Source organism: Gadus chalcogrammus, chromosome 6 (genome assembly GCF_026213295.1).
Source record: "Gadus chalcogrammus isolate NIFS_2021 chromosome 6, NIFS_Gcha_1.0, whole genome shotgun sequence".
NCBI classification, from domain to species: domain Eukaryota; kingdom Metazoa; phylum Chordata; class Actinopteri; order Gadiformes; family Gadidae; genus Gadus; species Gadus chalcogrammus.
Genome location: NC_079417.1, coordinates 22,000,768 through 22,016,844, shown reverse-complemented (window position 1 = coordinate 22,016,844; position 16,077 = coordinate 22,000,768). Strand labels below are relative to the sequence as shown.

The 16,077-nt window shown below is 44.7% G+C and overlaps 2 pseudogenes; one reads left to right on the top strand and one right to left on the bottom strand.

Annotated features, from left to right (window-relative positions):
• Positions 1 to 24: 24 nt before the first annotated feature.
• Positions 25 to 3,889, top strand: LOC130384744 (monocarboxylate transporter 13-like; annotated as a pseudogene).
• A 2,683-nt stretch (positions 3,890 to 6,572) lies between these two features.
• LOC130384832 (uncharacterized) lies at positions 6,573 to 7,172 on the bottom strand (annotated as a pseudogene).
• Between the last annotated feature and the right edge of the window lie 8,905 nt (positions 7,173 to 16,077).

Below are 16,077 nucleotides of genomic sequence, written 5' to 3'. Positions count from 1 at the left end.
TATGGTGAAGATAAATCCTGCACCGCAAACACACTAGTCAATTCGGCAGCAGTTCAAGTTCGGGCTTCGAAACACTTGCGTCAGCAACATGTCTGTATAACTTCAGTACACCCTCAAGCATGCCTGACATCGTTTGGCTGTAGGATCGTGCTACATATTAGTAGCCACTAGACCCCCGTCCAACACCCGGCGGGCTACAGCACAGTCACACCATGAAGCCCCGTGAGGGTGGACCTCCAGACGGCGGGTATGGCTGGGTGGTCGTCGCCTCGTCCTTCATCATCATGGGCCTCACCGCCGGGGTCATGAAAAACCTCGGCCTCTTCTTCCTGGAGATCCAGCGTCACTTTGGAGTTCTTAACAGCACCGCGTCGTGGGTCACCTCCACCACCATAGCCATGTTTCATTTAGCAGGTAAATGACGTATCGTTTAGAAGACTTGTAAAGGAGGAACAGTTACAAATCTTACGTAATTAGATACTTCATTCATCCCCTTGGGGAAATTCATGTATGCAGTTGCAAGACAGTACAGTAGGCCTACAGTCGACCAACAACAAAATGGAGAAACAGTCAAAGTCAATTAGTGAGCATTATTGCACATAGTTAAAAAGTGGTCGGTTTGATCCTCCTCCAGCCCCGGTGGCGAGCTCCTTGAGCCTCCTGTTCTCTCACAGAGCCGTAATCGTGGCCGGAGGTATACTGAGCACCGCGGCCATGGTGCTGGCCTCCCTGGACCTCGGCCTCCCCTGGATGTACTGCAGCCTCGGCGTCCTGCAAGGTAGGGCCTACGGACTTCTCAAGGTAGTGCCTGCCCTGGAAACTCACTTCGAGTCTGTGGTCATCACTGTTGTGCTCTACCTCCATCCTTGTTCTGAATTAACCCTAACCCCAATTCAGGATTACCGTTTTAAATACAAATCCTGCTCAACTAATTGTTTTTGTAAAAGCGCTTATGCTATTAAACATAATTTACCTCAAATTTTACCTCTTAGACATGTTATGTATAGTAGCCTAGCCTATTTCATGCTAAGCAAAACATTTTATTACTAAATCAATGTCTGGTATGATAATTTTGCCAAAGAGTGGGAAAAGTTAAATAACATTCTTTAGCCATGGAATCAATATTTCCTGTAGGAAACGGCCGTTTCTTCCTTTGTTTATATGTCTCTTGGGTACAATGAAGCGCGTATTACCGTATGGGGGGCATGGAAACGCATCATTTGCGAACAGAAATGACTTCCCGCGCGCACAGAACTTAACGCAGTCGACGGGATGTTTTATGAATTTATTTGATTTTTTTAATACTTATTTCGTGGGCACAATTTTTTTTTATGGGCGGCTCTGAATGATGACGTCCCCTCCATGCACACCTGCAATCCGCACTTCGGTGGAGGGTCATTATACAATATTGCGTTGTTAATTATGAGCCGTCTTGAAGATAAGGCGCTCAATAATTAACAACAAATATTTCATAATTACTACCCTCCAAACTATTTTTTCGAAATTTGCGTTGACCAAGGCAGGTGCTTCAATCCCACCCCGGGGTTGAATTTCTTGGAGGCCCAACACATTCATTAAGTGCTTGGGAGTTTCCTTGGTGTAACATGAAACAGGCTGACATTTAACCAAGACTCTGCTCTATAGCTGCACACCTGCTTCCCAGGGCACTTTACAGCTTAGGCGGCCGCTCCAACACGCCTGCCGCTTTAACTACGTCGTCATAAAAAAATGGTTTACAATATTTGAAGTAAAAATTGCACAAATTCTTTAACTGTTCTTGTTTCAGTTGTATTTTGCCAATGTTGTTCAGCACTTTTCTTTTGAATATTTCTAAAGTTGAAATTGCACAAACTCTTTTACTGTTTTTAATGTTTAAACTCGAGCGAATGATGAATTAGTATCGTTCCACCTGAACCATGTCGTTGACGTCGTGCCATCCAAGCCATCCGCTCCGCCTGCTTAACGGGGAGAAAAGCAGGTGGCATTTATTTCAGTCTTTGCGTTGACTTTATAGGTCATTTCGCTGCTTCTTCGCTTTTTGTGTCTGAGCACGGGTTGGATGTGCGCGCGTGTTTTTCTTGCTCTTGATTTATTTTAGCAGTGTTATGTACCGACGCGTGCTAATCCACACTCGGCAGTTGCTTTTTGAATGTGTTCAGGAGCCCCTGTCTGTCTGTCTGTCTGTCTGTCTGTCTGTCTGTCTGTCTGTCTGTCTGTCTGTCTGTCTGTCTGTCTGTCTGTCTGTCTGTCTGTCTGTCTGTCTGTCTGTCTGTCCTGTCTGTCTGTCTGTCGCCGTCCGTCCGTCCGTCCGTCCGTCCGTCCGTCCGTCCGTCCGTCCGTCCGTCCGTCCGTCCGTCCGTCCGTCCGTCCGTCCGTCCGTCGGTCCGTCCGTCCGTCCGTCCGTCCGTCCGTCCGTCCGTCCGTCCGTCCGTCCGTCCGTCCGTCCGTCCGTCCGTCCGTCCGTCCGTCCCTCCCTCCCTCCCTCCCTCCCTCCCTCCCTCCCTCTCTCCCTCCCTCCCTCCCTGCTCTCTTTATTTCTTAATCCCCCCCATGTCTCTCTCTCCAGGCACGGGCATGTCCCTGGCCTGGGTGCCCTGTAACAGCATGGTGAGCCACTACTTCCAGCACTGGCGGCCCGTGGCGTACGCCCTGGCCAGCTGCGGTGAGTGCGTGTTTGCCGCCTTCTTCAGCCTGTTCTTCCAGTGGCTCATTGACGCCTACACCTGGCAGAGCGCCCTGCTGCTCATCGGGGGCCTCCAGCTGAACCTGTGCGTCTGCGGGGCCCTCATGAGGCCCCTGGGGTCCGGCGCCCTGAACCCGGAGACCGGGGGCGAGTGCGCCCCACCCAAGGCACCACGGAGGATCTTCCACTGGAGCCTGCTCCGCCGGCCGGAGCTGCTGCTCTACATCGTGTTTGCGGTGACGGCGGCGGCGGGCTTCTTCATCCCGCCCCTCTTCCTGGTGCCGCACGCCGCCCCTGGGCATGGACCCGTACCGCGTGGCCTCGGTGCTGTCCGTGCTGGCCACGGCGGACTTGGCCGGCCGGCTGTTCTGCGGCTGGCTGGCCCATCGGCGGCACTGGAGGAACTTGCAGCTGCTGACGCTGGCGGTGACGGCGCTGGGCGTGGTGGTGGTGCTGCTGCCCCTGGGCGCCCGCGGCTACTGGGCCACGCTGGCCTTCTCCTCGCTCTACGGCTTCCTGTTCGGCTGCGTGGTGGCGCTGCACGTCACGGCCATCGTGGACGTGGTGGGGGGGCTGGAGCGCTTCGACAGCGGCCTGGGGCTCTTCATGATGTTCCGCACCGCCGGGGGCTTCCTGGGCCCCCCGGCCGCCGGTGAGAAGGGGGGCGGGTCTGCTGCTGTGGGCCTTGAAACAAGCCCCTCCCCCAGTCAGGTTGAACATGATCGATGCACTAATGCTAGGCTCCATCTCTCTTCTTGAGTCCTTTCTGTTGATTTCTTGCGTTTAACTGGCGTTTTAATTCTTAGATTTCATGTATATTATATATACCTTCTCTATCCCCAAGTTTTATACTGATGCACTTGTTTTCACAACAGTGGTGACTTTGAATGTTCTATTTATCGACCTCGGCTGACCGTTGTCTCCTCCTTCTCCTCCTGCGTCTGAAGGCTGGTTGGTGGACGAGACGAACGACTTCAGCGCTGCGTTCTTCCTCTCGGGCTTCTGCCTGCTCTGCTCTGGTGTGTTTGTGCTCGCGGTCGACGTTCTCGTCCAAAAGAAACTGGGCGGGCGTGCCAACGCGGCGACGCAGGACGGAGCCGCCGTCCCCTGAGTTCTGCCGACGCCGGACCCCCGAGCCACACCCCCCCCACATCGTCTGTCCAGACCCCCTCTTGTAGAGCGAGAACCGTTGGTTTTAATGTCGTTCCATTTTTTATGAGCAAACTTTTTGCACAATGATTTTATTTGCTTAAAAGGAGACTCCTCTCCAACAACAAACCAACAATAGAAAGGTGCGGTCTCCTGTTAAAATTGTGCTAATGCAGTATGAACTGGAGGTGCAAGGTTCTAGCTCTATTGAGTTAAGCTCTAGTCTGAGCAGAGATGCACAGCTCTGTGAGTCTGTGACATCACTGTGGAGTCTGGCTCCACAATCAATCGTTATGAATATAACCATAACCCTATTTCAGGATTACTGTTTTAAATACAAACATTGCTCAATTAATTGTTTTTGTCAAAACACTCTGCAAGGCTTGTTTATTGCTGTGACATTCGTTTTACCTCAACTTTTATCTCTTAGACGTGTTATGTTGATTTCATGTCAAGCCATGCATTTTATTAAATCAGTGTTTGGTATGATTGCCAGAGAGAGTGTGGAAAAAGAGAAATATATTTTTGCAGTCATGCATGCAATATTTCTGTTGCAGTCTAGAATGGGAGCGGCTGGAATGGATGTATTGCTTGATGAAGAACTGTTGAATTAAACGACCAGCGTTGTTGTTTCCCAAGCAGGGAGGTCAAGATCGACTCAGTAGCCCATATTTGACCAATCCGTAGCTGGATGGGTAGACGACTGCATTCCCCGTTTGTCGAAGGTACCTCAATAGTATGTCTTGAGATTTTAATTATGCCCCATAATTAACTAAGTTGGAACCCTTAATGTGGTCAGGTAGTCCTGTTTAACTATTCATCTGGTATTATATTAAGGGGTCTACTTATATTGTAGCAGAAAATGTAAATTGTACATTTCCAGCATATTATTTTTAATAAATGACATGTGTCTAACCTTTCACCTTATTAGAAAAGCCATGGTTGCTGTCGAGAGCAAATGTAGTAAAACTGCGCCTGGTATTCCAAGAAACTAGGCTACTCCAACTCAAATACATCCAATCACATTGTTCTGTCACTGCTTGTTTTGAATTAAGGTGCAACTCAATCATTATCATTGCACATGATGAGTTGGGACAGCTGACATGACTTCTAAACATGTTGGAGGTAGTATCAGGATTATGCCTATGTTATTTATGAGGAAACATGTTTGAAGGCAATGTTAGCAGTATGATATAGAGCGGGAACAAATATAAGTGGGTTAGAGATGCACGCAGTGTTTAGTACGGAAGATGTTGATTAGTGAGTCTTGTAATGGCTAATCCACATCCCACCAAGTGGTTAACAAGGGGCCCTCCCTTCTAGGTCATGTTGAGAGTAGCCTTCTCCTGGGTGTATAGTTGTAGCATTACATGATGTTGCTGCCTTAGTAGTTAGGAACGCATGCACATAGAGTGTAATTCCTAGTCTTCATTAATGTTTTAGTGTGTTTCATAATGAGTGGGGGGCTCTTGACATGGTACAGGAGGAGCTCATCTCTAGGACCCTTTTTAATACAGGTCAACCATGTTATAGAGGAGAAGAATCATTCCAGAGGTTGAGAAGCCTCTCTCTCTAGAGCCGGAGAAGTCTCCTGCTACACGGTGTTGTATTTAGGAATTAGGGAGGACCAGATTTCTTTTATTTAAAGGAGTTTATTTACTGTATTTCTGGATGAGAAAAATTCATACCAAAAAGACATCTACCAACACAACACAAACTCATTATCTATAATTAAAACAATTTAAATGCATACCAATGTTTGAAAGGTTGTAAAGTGATTCCTGAATTGCTGGGATGAATCCTGTCTCCACTGCTCTATGTCCTCATGGTTAAATTTTCTGTGGTTTCTGTCTGACCTGTTTTCTGTGGGAGGATCAGGGCCGTTGATAAGACCTTATTGATTAAATCACATTATGTTGCTTTCAGATACTTTACTCAGGGTTTGAATGAATGCATGGAATTATTATTAAAATACAGCAAGAATAATATAATGATAACAAATAAAACACAATAGAATAAATAAAAACACATTCAGGGTCAGCGATAGGCTATAGGCGTTACATTTGAAATAATCAAAGTACTTAGAGTATATATATATATATATATATAATTATTTTTTAAGAGAGTTAGCTGCCTGGCGGACATCCACGTCATGTCTGACCTCCACACATGATCACGAGGCCTCAAAAGCAGAACAAGCGCGTCATTGCTGGACTGGAAGTTGGAACCCTCCCTTCTACAAAGCTGTTACTCGGCCTAGTAAGTTGTTAGTCGGCCTTGATGGCCATCAGTCCCTGCACGTCTCACAACCACTTTGTCTTGAAGTAGCCTTTCTCACATAGCTAGAGCAAATGGGCCTCATAAGGCCTGGCTATAAACAATTTCTCGAGTTCAGAAATCCTTATCAATCTATGTTAACCTTACAGCATTGCCAAAATGAAAAAAAATCCATAAGTAGCCTATGACTTACGTGAGTACATAGGCCTACATAGATTGCTATAGCATTACATTTACTAACTAAATGATTTAAAAAGGTGGCCTTCGTAAAAAATACATTCTTCCCACACACGATTCGTTATTAAATATGTGTATTTAAAATTATGAAAGGCCGCTCTTCGCCAAATCATTTTATCAATGTAAATACATAAAGTACACGCTGGCTTTTGAGTTAGGGTCGGAGATAGGGTAGGCAAAACGTTTCCAATTCCTGGATTCTACCGCTCGAGTCGCCTCTCGAGTCCTAGCCGCCTCTCAGACGTCCGGTTAGGAAGATGGTGCTCCCCTCTCTCAACATTATAGGAACCAATGTATGACTTCCGTGGTCCAACTGCTTGCCTTCATGGATCAGCCTTTGTTGGTCCTCAGCCACTCCTTCCCGCTGTTTCACCTTGAACTTGAAGCCTGCCACCGTCTCCCCAGGTCGGACGTTGTATGTGTGATTCTCACCCTTCTCCGTTTCAGGAACACTTGGATGTTCTTGGGCTCTTGGACCAGCACGAAAATATTCGCACAGGGTAGCACCCCATAGAAACTCAGGTCTTTTAAGTCATCATCGAGAATTATCTTGTCGACTGAAAGCCTCGCCGGGGGAGATGTGGAACTTTGAAAGATGAGTATTTTCAGCGAGCCCACGGTGGTCCCTGGAGGCACAATGAGGGGACGTGGTTCCCCCGCCAAGAAGAGTGATTGTAATATTCATGATGAATGCTTCTGGGAAATAAATACAAGAATTTTAGAGACTTATTTTCCAATTAGCAGTTATAAAAAGCATAATAACGCTAGCCTACATTTGAACTCACCTCGGTTTAAAGTCTCTTAAGAACAGGAGGATAGCCTGCGACTCGGTGATCAAGTTATGTCCTCACATCAGCAGTGAGGCTGTGGGTTTATAAAGCCTCCACGAAGATTCGATTTCCTCATGCCTTTGGTCCCAATCACTTTCGTTTCCCTCATTCGGTCATTGTTGCCAGAGTCGTGTTGCTTTCTGTCTTTAAGACGCCTGCGAAGGCGAGGTTATTTATGTTGCAAATTACGTTTAGGTAAAGGTCTACACAATGATAAATAAGTCACTTTATGGTTAGATGGTTAAGTTGACCTAATAGGTTATGATGGTTAATATTAGCATAAGGTTAAAATATAGGCTACCTAAATTAGTCATCTCTAGCCATACCTTTACATTATCATCTCTAACCTTATAACAGTATTATGTTTAAGAGGGTTAAGTCTAGATATGAACTTAGAGATGATTACATTTAGGTACTTGGTTAGAGATGGTGAAGTTTAAGTAGGCTATGAGGTTAGAGATGGTTAAGTTTAGGAATCAGCTTCATGTTTACGGTTTAGGTATAAGTTAGAGATGGTTCAATTCATTCGTTTGGTGTGGCTTTTGACCTTTTGTTGTCGCATTTGGATTTGTGTTGTGGCTTTTAAGTTTATATTTTCCGTGATTGTGGTTTTTTTTTGTTGGAAATGCAGGCCATCGCAGTGTAGGGTCCCAGTCTCCCAGAACTGGAACTGCAGCATCAATATTTCAGGAACATAATACTCATAAAGACAAGCTAGAGCCACCAATGAGCTCAGTTTCGGTATCCTCCCCTAGTCAATATCAATTAACACATCACGAGTTCAAGTGCCCGCAGAGGCGATTTCCATGAATAGATAAGATACCATTTCTAACGTGATGTGCGTCCGTGTGCTGCACCTTTATGAATCATTCCTTGATACACCGGTGTATTTTATGACTAAATTAAACGAAACTTATTCATAAACAAAAACAGAAACCTAAAATAGTCTAACAGCACAACAATGACTTGATAATAAGGCAATATTGGGGTAATTTATAAGTAGTATAATAGGTATTTTTATTCTACAGCATTTTTTATTTAAATTCACAAAATAAGTTTGTGTAAAGAATTCGAAGTCAATAGGGCAGATCTAAACAGTAACACTTAACGAAAGGACTTTTCTTCAGCCATACGAATGTATAGCTGAAGCAGCACCACCACCACGCTGGGCGTGGTGGTGGTGGTGGTGCTTCTGCTGCCCCTGGTGCTGCGTGGTGGCGCTGCACGTCACGGCCATCGTGGACGTGGTGTGGGGAATGGAGCGCTTCGACAGCGGCCTGGGGCTCTTCATGATGTTCCGCACCGCCGGGGGCTTCCTGGGCCCCCCGGCCGCCGGTGAGCAGGGGGGCGGGTCTGCTGCTGTGGGCCTTGAAACAAGTCCCTCCCCCAGTCAGGTTGAACATGATCGATGCACTAATGCTAGGCTCCATCTCTCTTCTTGAGTCCTTTCTGTTGATTTCTTGCGTTTTACTGGCGTTTTAATTCTTAGATTTCATGTATATTATCAACCCAGTCGCCAAGAAAAAACGTTGACGGTGTACGTTTCCATGAACACTGGATTCGTAGCATTTCAACGTAAAAAATAGCGTGTTATACTATGGAGTTAGATTCATGCGAAAACCCCTCACACACGTAAAACGTGTTTTGCTCACGCAAAACGTGTTTTGCTCACGCATAACGATTCACACGCACACAAAACGTGTTTTACTCACGCAAAATGATTCACACACACACGCTCAGTGTGGTTTGCAAATGCAAAACATCATTCACAAACTAAAGCATTTTGCTTCAGAAACAAATACAGTGTGTTTTACACAAAGTACAAAAAAAAATCCTTCAAGTACACAAAACAATTCTACAAGTACGGAACACGAAAGCTGCGCGTGGATCGGAATGCATTTGCGCACGGATCGGATTGCATTTGTGTGAGGAACAGCAAGGCGGAAAATTAGTGCCAAAAGTCACGTGACAAATAAATGTCCTGTTATTCACACTACACAACAGCAGGTGGCGGTGTTGAGTCAGTTTAAGGACGCCAGGACGATCTTTTTTCTCCCCAAAATCTTTATTTGATGCCGGCCACGTGTGTGGATTCAACTCCATACTATGCGACTTGCCGCCCCTTTGTCACGGAATCGTACGACACGGAGAAAAGCTAGTTTGGGAGATTAAATTGAACAAAATGAGCGGCCAACAGGTGAGTCCAATGGAAGTGTCGCCACTCTGTTTTGGAATCAAATAAAGATTTTGGGGAGAAAAAAGATCGTGAACGCTCGACAACGAGAGTTGGTTTTTATTGAACGAGACTTGAACACGGAAAAGCTTCCCGAAACGATGGTCACGTCACTCTCGGTGACGGTGTCGACAACAATGAACACACGAACAATGTTAATAGAACAACACACAACCACATAACATCCCGAACCCATTAACCCCACTTAATCCTAACAACAAAACAAGTTAACAAAAGCCCCTTTTGTCAACTGACAACCCCAATTCCCAGAATCCCCCGCGGCTCCGGAACACGGCGTAGCCTATATTAATCTTTATTATCTGAATGGGAAATGCAATATTTTAGGAGAGATACACCATTAAACGCGTTCTAATGTCATTTCTAGCGAGAAATTTACATTTTCCTTACATAATCTTCAGTCAGTGAATGTGTATGATCTTTATTAATCTTTATTATCTGAATGGGCAATGCAATATTTTAGGACCGATTCACCGTTAAACGTGTTTCTAATAACATTTTTAGCGAGAAATATACTTTTTACTTGCATAATCTTCAGTCAGTGATTGTGTCTGATCTTTAGTTTTATAGTTATTAGGATTTGATCGGCTCGCTCGCATGTTTCAACGACGTCAGGTTGTTAGGAATAATGCTAGTTTCTGCTTTCGCAAAACTAGCAGCTCACGTGCTTCCTGCGTTTGTGTTATTAAACTGTTACTTTATGTAACTTTTAATGATATCATCTTGTTAGAAACACGTATATCTGAGAGCCAACCCAGTCGCCAAAAGCATACGTTGACAGTGTACGTTTCGTGAACACTGGATTACGTCGCATTTCAACAAAAAATAGCGTGTTATACACACACACGCACACACACACACACACACACACACACACACACACACACACACACACACACACACACACACACACACACACACACGGTGCATTTCGCTGCTAAAACAACAACAACAAAATATTCCCTCAAATATTATTACTAAAGAACCGTTTTCCAAAGAACGAAATGTAAACCAATGCATTCTGAATGGGAGTGTTTCTCCGATTTTTCCATGCTACACAGAACGAAATGTAACCCATGCAAATAAAGACTTCATGGTCATAATAATTTAAATATCATTAATCTCCTGAGTGTGTTGGGTGGTATTCTATTTTTTTCAACGGGGCTGGTGCGGTCTCCTTTTGACCTTTTGACCCCAGACTTCTGGGGGAATAGCTGAATCAATTCATTAGTCAATCAGAAGCATGTATATATCTTCCCGGTGGCGTAGGAGGACGAACAAGGTGTCCTTCAACATCGACGCTTCCAGGCGATTGCAACGGTGCCACACATGAGCATATTCGAACATGTTTAATGGTAGTAATTAGCTGTCGAAATTGGAGGCCTTAATCAATAATGAGCAGCTATTGATTTGCTTACCGATAAAAATTTGTGACAAATGACATGTTATTTAGCATCTACACGTTGAGCTGAGTCCAATGACACCAAGCATGACACTCTAGCTAATGGTAACATGTATTTTACATGGTACACCTAGGTGTAGGACATGATCTCGGTGTAGAAAGAGGGCGAGCTTGATCTCATTGGACTCAGCTTAACGTGTAGATGCTAATTAACATGTAATTTGTCAAAAATCTCCATCGGGAAGCAAATCTTTAGCTGGTCATTATTGATAAAGGCCTCCAAAATCGACAGCTAATTACTACCCCGAAACATATTAAAATATGATCATTTGTGGCACTGTTGCAATCGTCTCAAAACGTAGATGTCAAAGGACACCTTGTTTGCCCTGTTGCACGACCGGGAAGATATTTTCATACTTCTAATGGATTGATTCATATTTCAAGACATTAATAGAATATTCCCATTCACATATGATTCTTCGTCATAACATCCGACCAAACATCCTTTACATTCACCGAGCGAAGATTATGAAAGTCCAGGCCCCCCTTCCTGCACTCGGGGTCCGACCGGGCCAAGTTTCGGTGCGGGGGTCCCAGTTAGGCCCTAGAATATGGTATTCAAATTTCAGGGCGGTAGGACCTTCCTATCTCAAAAACTGTTTTTCCACCACATTCTGAACCATTAGGTCTCGCAGGCAACACTTCTGAAGTGCTGACAACTTCACTTTGTCCAAATGACAGTCCATTTGGGAAAACTTTTTTTCTCTATGGGCTAGAACTACAAATCTTGGATATGTCTTTCTCGGGGCCCCGGGAAATGTGTGTAAACATTTTAGCATCCCTAGCAATCTCGAAAAGGCCGGAAAAGGGGCGTGACCTCCAACAGTACAGTCACTGTACATAAGACAGAGGTTAGTTTCTAGGCCCCATTTTTTGCGGGATGGAGGTGTACATTTGTGGCTTAATGTGTGTAGACACAGCTGGCCTGTGGCCACGTCTTTGAAGTCTGGGGTCAAAAGGAGCCGGCACCATGCCGCTTATGAGATAACAAAAAGTGAATCTGTATGTCTCTCATAACATTTTGTCATTATTGAAGAGAGGCCTGATTCTCAGATATGCATGTTGGACTGTTAGGGTATAGGTCTGGAAGAACTTCAGGCCAAAATCTTGCAAGCGAGCCGCTGGGTGCAGGTGCAACGAGATGGAGCACTTGCTGAGTCATTTCCTGTAGGGCTGGAGCCACAGGTTGAAGCGTATATGCGTCCTTTGAAACCCCCTTTGATATATAAGAGACCCCAAGGTACAGTTACTTAAATGTTCTCGCCTCAGTCACCTATTGCATCACTTCCTTTAGGGCTTCGGCCTCCTAATTGATCATTGTAGTATAATTGAATGCCCTCTTTCATATTATATGATACTTCCACCACTGGGACGTGGCAACAACTCTCCAAATCCATATGGGGGGGGGGGATGCTTTTGGACAGTAGGGGTGTACACTAGACATAAATAGGAAGCAAACTCAGGAGAAGGAATGACCTCTCACAAATATGTATTGATTAAATTGTTTCAAATAACCCTGCCTCGTTAAATCAATGAACTTGGTGGTTTGCTTTCAAAAATAGGTTATAGAAGAAGTCTAAACTGCAGAAAATAAAAACATCCAAGCTGCCTTTTAAGGATACCACGGAATATCTGTCTATTTTTTAACCGTCGGACCCCAGTTTACGACAAAAACAACACAATTTACGGCAGCTCCTTTGCCGCGTGGTTTTAGAGCCATGTAAGGATTAGAGGGGGCGGTCGATAGCAACCACCATAGCAACCATGACGGTCAAGTGACTGATGCAGCCCCGTTGAAAAAAATAGAATACCACCCAACACACTCAGGAGATTAATGATATTTAAATTATTATGACCATGAAGTCTTTATTTGCATGGGTTTACATTTCGTTCTGTGTAGCATGGAAAAATCTGAGAAAAACTCCCATTCAGAATGCATTGGTTTACATTTCGTTCTTTGGAAAACGGTTCTTTAGTAATAATATTTGAGGGAATTTTGTTGTTGTTTTAGCAGCGAAATGCACCGTGTGTGTGTCTGTGTCTGTGTGTGTCTGTGCGTGCGTGTGTGTGCTTGTGTGTGTGTGCGTGCGTGTGTGTATAACACGCTATTTTATGTTGAAATGCGACGTAATCCAGTGTTCACGAAACGTACAGTGTCAACGTATGCTTTTGGCGACTGGGTTGGCTCTCAGATATACGTGTTTCTAACAAGATGATATCATTAAAAGTTACATAAAGTAACAGTTTAATAACACAAACGCAGGAAGCACGTGAGCTGCTAGTTTTGCGAAAGCAGCGTCCCTATTCCTAACGACCTGACGTCGTTGAAACATGCGAGCGAGCCGATCAAATCCTAATAACTATAAAACTAAAGATCAGACACAATCACTGACTGAAGATTATGCAAGTAAAAAGTATATTTCTCGCTAGAAATGTTATTAGAAACACGTTTAACGGTGAATCGGTCCTAAATATTGCATTTCCCATTCAGATAATAAAGATTAAAAAAGATCATACACATTCACTGACTGAAGATTATGTAGGAAAATGTACATTTCTCGCTAGAAATTTCATTAGAAACGCGTTTAATGGTGTATCTGTCCTAAATATTGCATTTCCCATTCAGATAATAAAGATTAATATAAGCTACGCCGTGTTCCGGAGCCGCGGGGGATTCTGGGAATTGGGTTGTCAGTTGACAAATGGGGCTTTGTTAACTTGTTTTGTTGTTAGGATTAAGTGGGGTTAATGGGTTCGGGATGTTATGTGGTTGTGTGTTGTTCTATTAACATTGTTCGTGTGTTCATTGTTGTCGACACCGTCACCGAGAGTGACGTGACCATCGTTTCAGGAAGCTGTTCCGTGTTGAAGTCTCGTTCAATAAAAACCAACTCTCGTTGTCGAGCGTTCAATAAAAACCAACTCTCGTTGTCGAGCGTTGCCCCCCCCTACAAACGTGTCTCCCCCCCCCCCACCCCCCCCCCCCCCCCCCCTCAACAAACGTGTTGTCGTCCTCCCCCTCAACAAACGTGTCTCCCCCCCCCCTCCCCGTTCAACAACAGTCTACCTCCCCCCCCCCCTAAACAATCGTGTCCACAATTTGCCGCGAAAGCCGTGAAACCCAAACCCGGAAACCCGCCTCCACAGCGGCACGCGTGGATACTGTAGGTATAACACGCTATTTTTTACGTTGAAATGCTACGTATCCAGTGTTCATGGAAACGTACACCGTCAACGTTTTTCTTGGCGACTGGGTTGATATTATATATACCTTCTCTATCCCCAAGTTTTATACTGATGCACTTGTTTTCAAAACAGTGATGACTTTGAATGTTCTATTCATCAACCTCGGCTGACCGTTGTCTCCTCCTTCTCCTCCTGCGTCTGAAGGCTGGTTGGTGGACGAGACGAACGACTTCAGCGCTGCGTTCTTCCTCTCGGGCTTCTGCCTGCTCTGTGTTTGTGCTCGCGGTCGACGTTCTCGTCCAAAAGAAACTGGGCGGGCGTGCCAACGCGGCGACGCAGGACGGAGCCGCCGTCCCCTGAGTTCTGCCTGCCGACGCCGGACCCCCGAGCCACACCCCCCCCCACATCGTCTGTCCAGACCCCCTCTTGTAGAGCGAGAACCGTTGGTTTTAATGTCGTTCCATTTTTTATGAGCAAACTTTTTGCACAATGATTTTATTTGCTTAAAAGGAGACTCCTCTCCAACAACAAACCAACAATAGAAAGGTGCGGTCTCCTGCTAAAATTGTGCTAATGCAGTATGAACTGGAGGTGCAAGGTTCTAGCTCTATTGAGTTAAGCTCTAGTCTGAGCAGAGATGCACAGCTCTGTGAGTCTGTGACATCACTGTGGAGTCTGGCTCCACAATCAATCGTTATGAATATAACCATAACCCTATTTCAGGATTACTGTTTTAAATACAAACATTGCTCAATTAATTGTTTTTGTCAAAACACTCTGCAAGGCTTGTTTATTGCTGTGACATTCGTTTTACCTCAACTTTTATCTCTTAGACGTGTTATGTTTATTTCATGTCAAGCCATGCATTTTATTAAATCAGTGTTTGGTATGATTGCCAGAGAGAGTGTGGAAAAAGAGAAATATATTTTTGCAGTCATGCATGCAATATTTCTGTTGCAGTCTAGAATGGGAGCGGCTGGAATGGATGTATTGCTTGATGAAGAACTGTTGAATTAAACGACCAGCGTTGTTGTTTCCCAAGCAGGGAGGTCAAGATCGACTCAGTAGCCCATATTTGACCAATCCGTAGCTGGATGGGTAGACGACTGCATTCCCCCGTTTGTCGAAGGCACCTCAATAGTATGTCTTGAGATTTTAATTATGTCCCCTTCATAATTAACTAAGTTGGAACCCTTAATGTGGTCAGGTAGTCCTGTTTAACTATTCATCTGGTATTATATTAAGGGGTCTACTTATATTGTAGCAGAAAATGTAAATTGTACATTTCCAGCATATTATTTTTAATAAATGACATGTGACTAACCTTTCACCTTATTAGAAAAGCCATGGTTGCTGTCGAGAGCCAATGTAGTAAAACTGTGCACCTGTTATGCCAAGAAACTAGGCTACTCCAACTCAACTACATCCAATCACATTGTTCTGTCACTGCTTGTTTTGAATTAAGGTGCAACTCAATCATTATCATTGCACATGATGAGTTGGGACAGCTGACGTGACTTCTAAACATGTTGGAGGTAGTATCAGGATTATGCCTATGTTATTTATGAGGAAACATGTTTGAAGGCAATGTAAGCAGTATGATATAGAGCGGGAACAAATATAAGTGGGTTAGAGATGCACGCAGTGTTTAGTACGGAAGATGTTGATTAGTGGGTCTTGTAATGGCTAATCCACATCCCACCAAGTGGTTAACAAGGGGCCCTCCGTTCTAGGTCATGTTGAGAGTAGCCTTCTCCTGGGTGTATAGTTGTAGCATTACATGATGTTGCTGCCTTAGTAGTTAGGAACGCATGCACATAGAGTGTAATTCCTAGTCTTCATTAACGTTTTAGTGTGTTTCATAATGAGTGGGGGGCTCTTGACATGGTACAGGAGGAGCTCATCTCTAGGACCCTTTTTAATACAGGTCAACCATGTTATAGAGGAGAAGAATCATTCCAGAGGTTGAGAAGCCTCTCTCTCTAGAGCCGGAGAAGTCTCC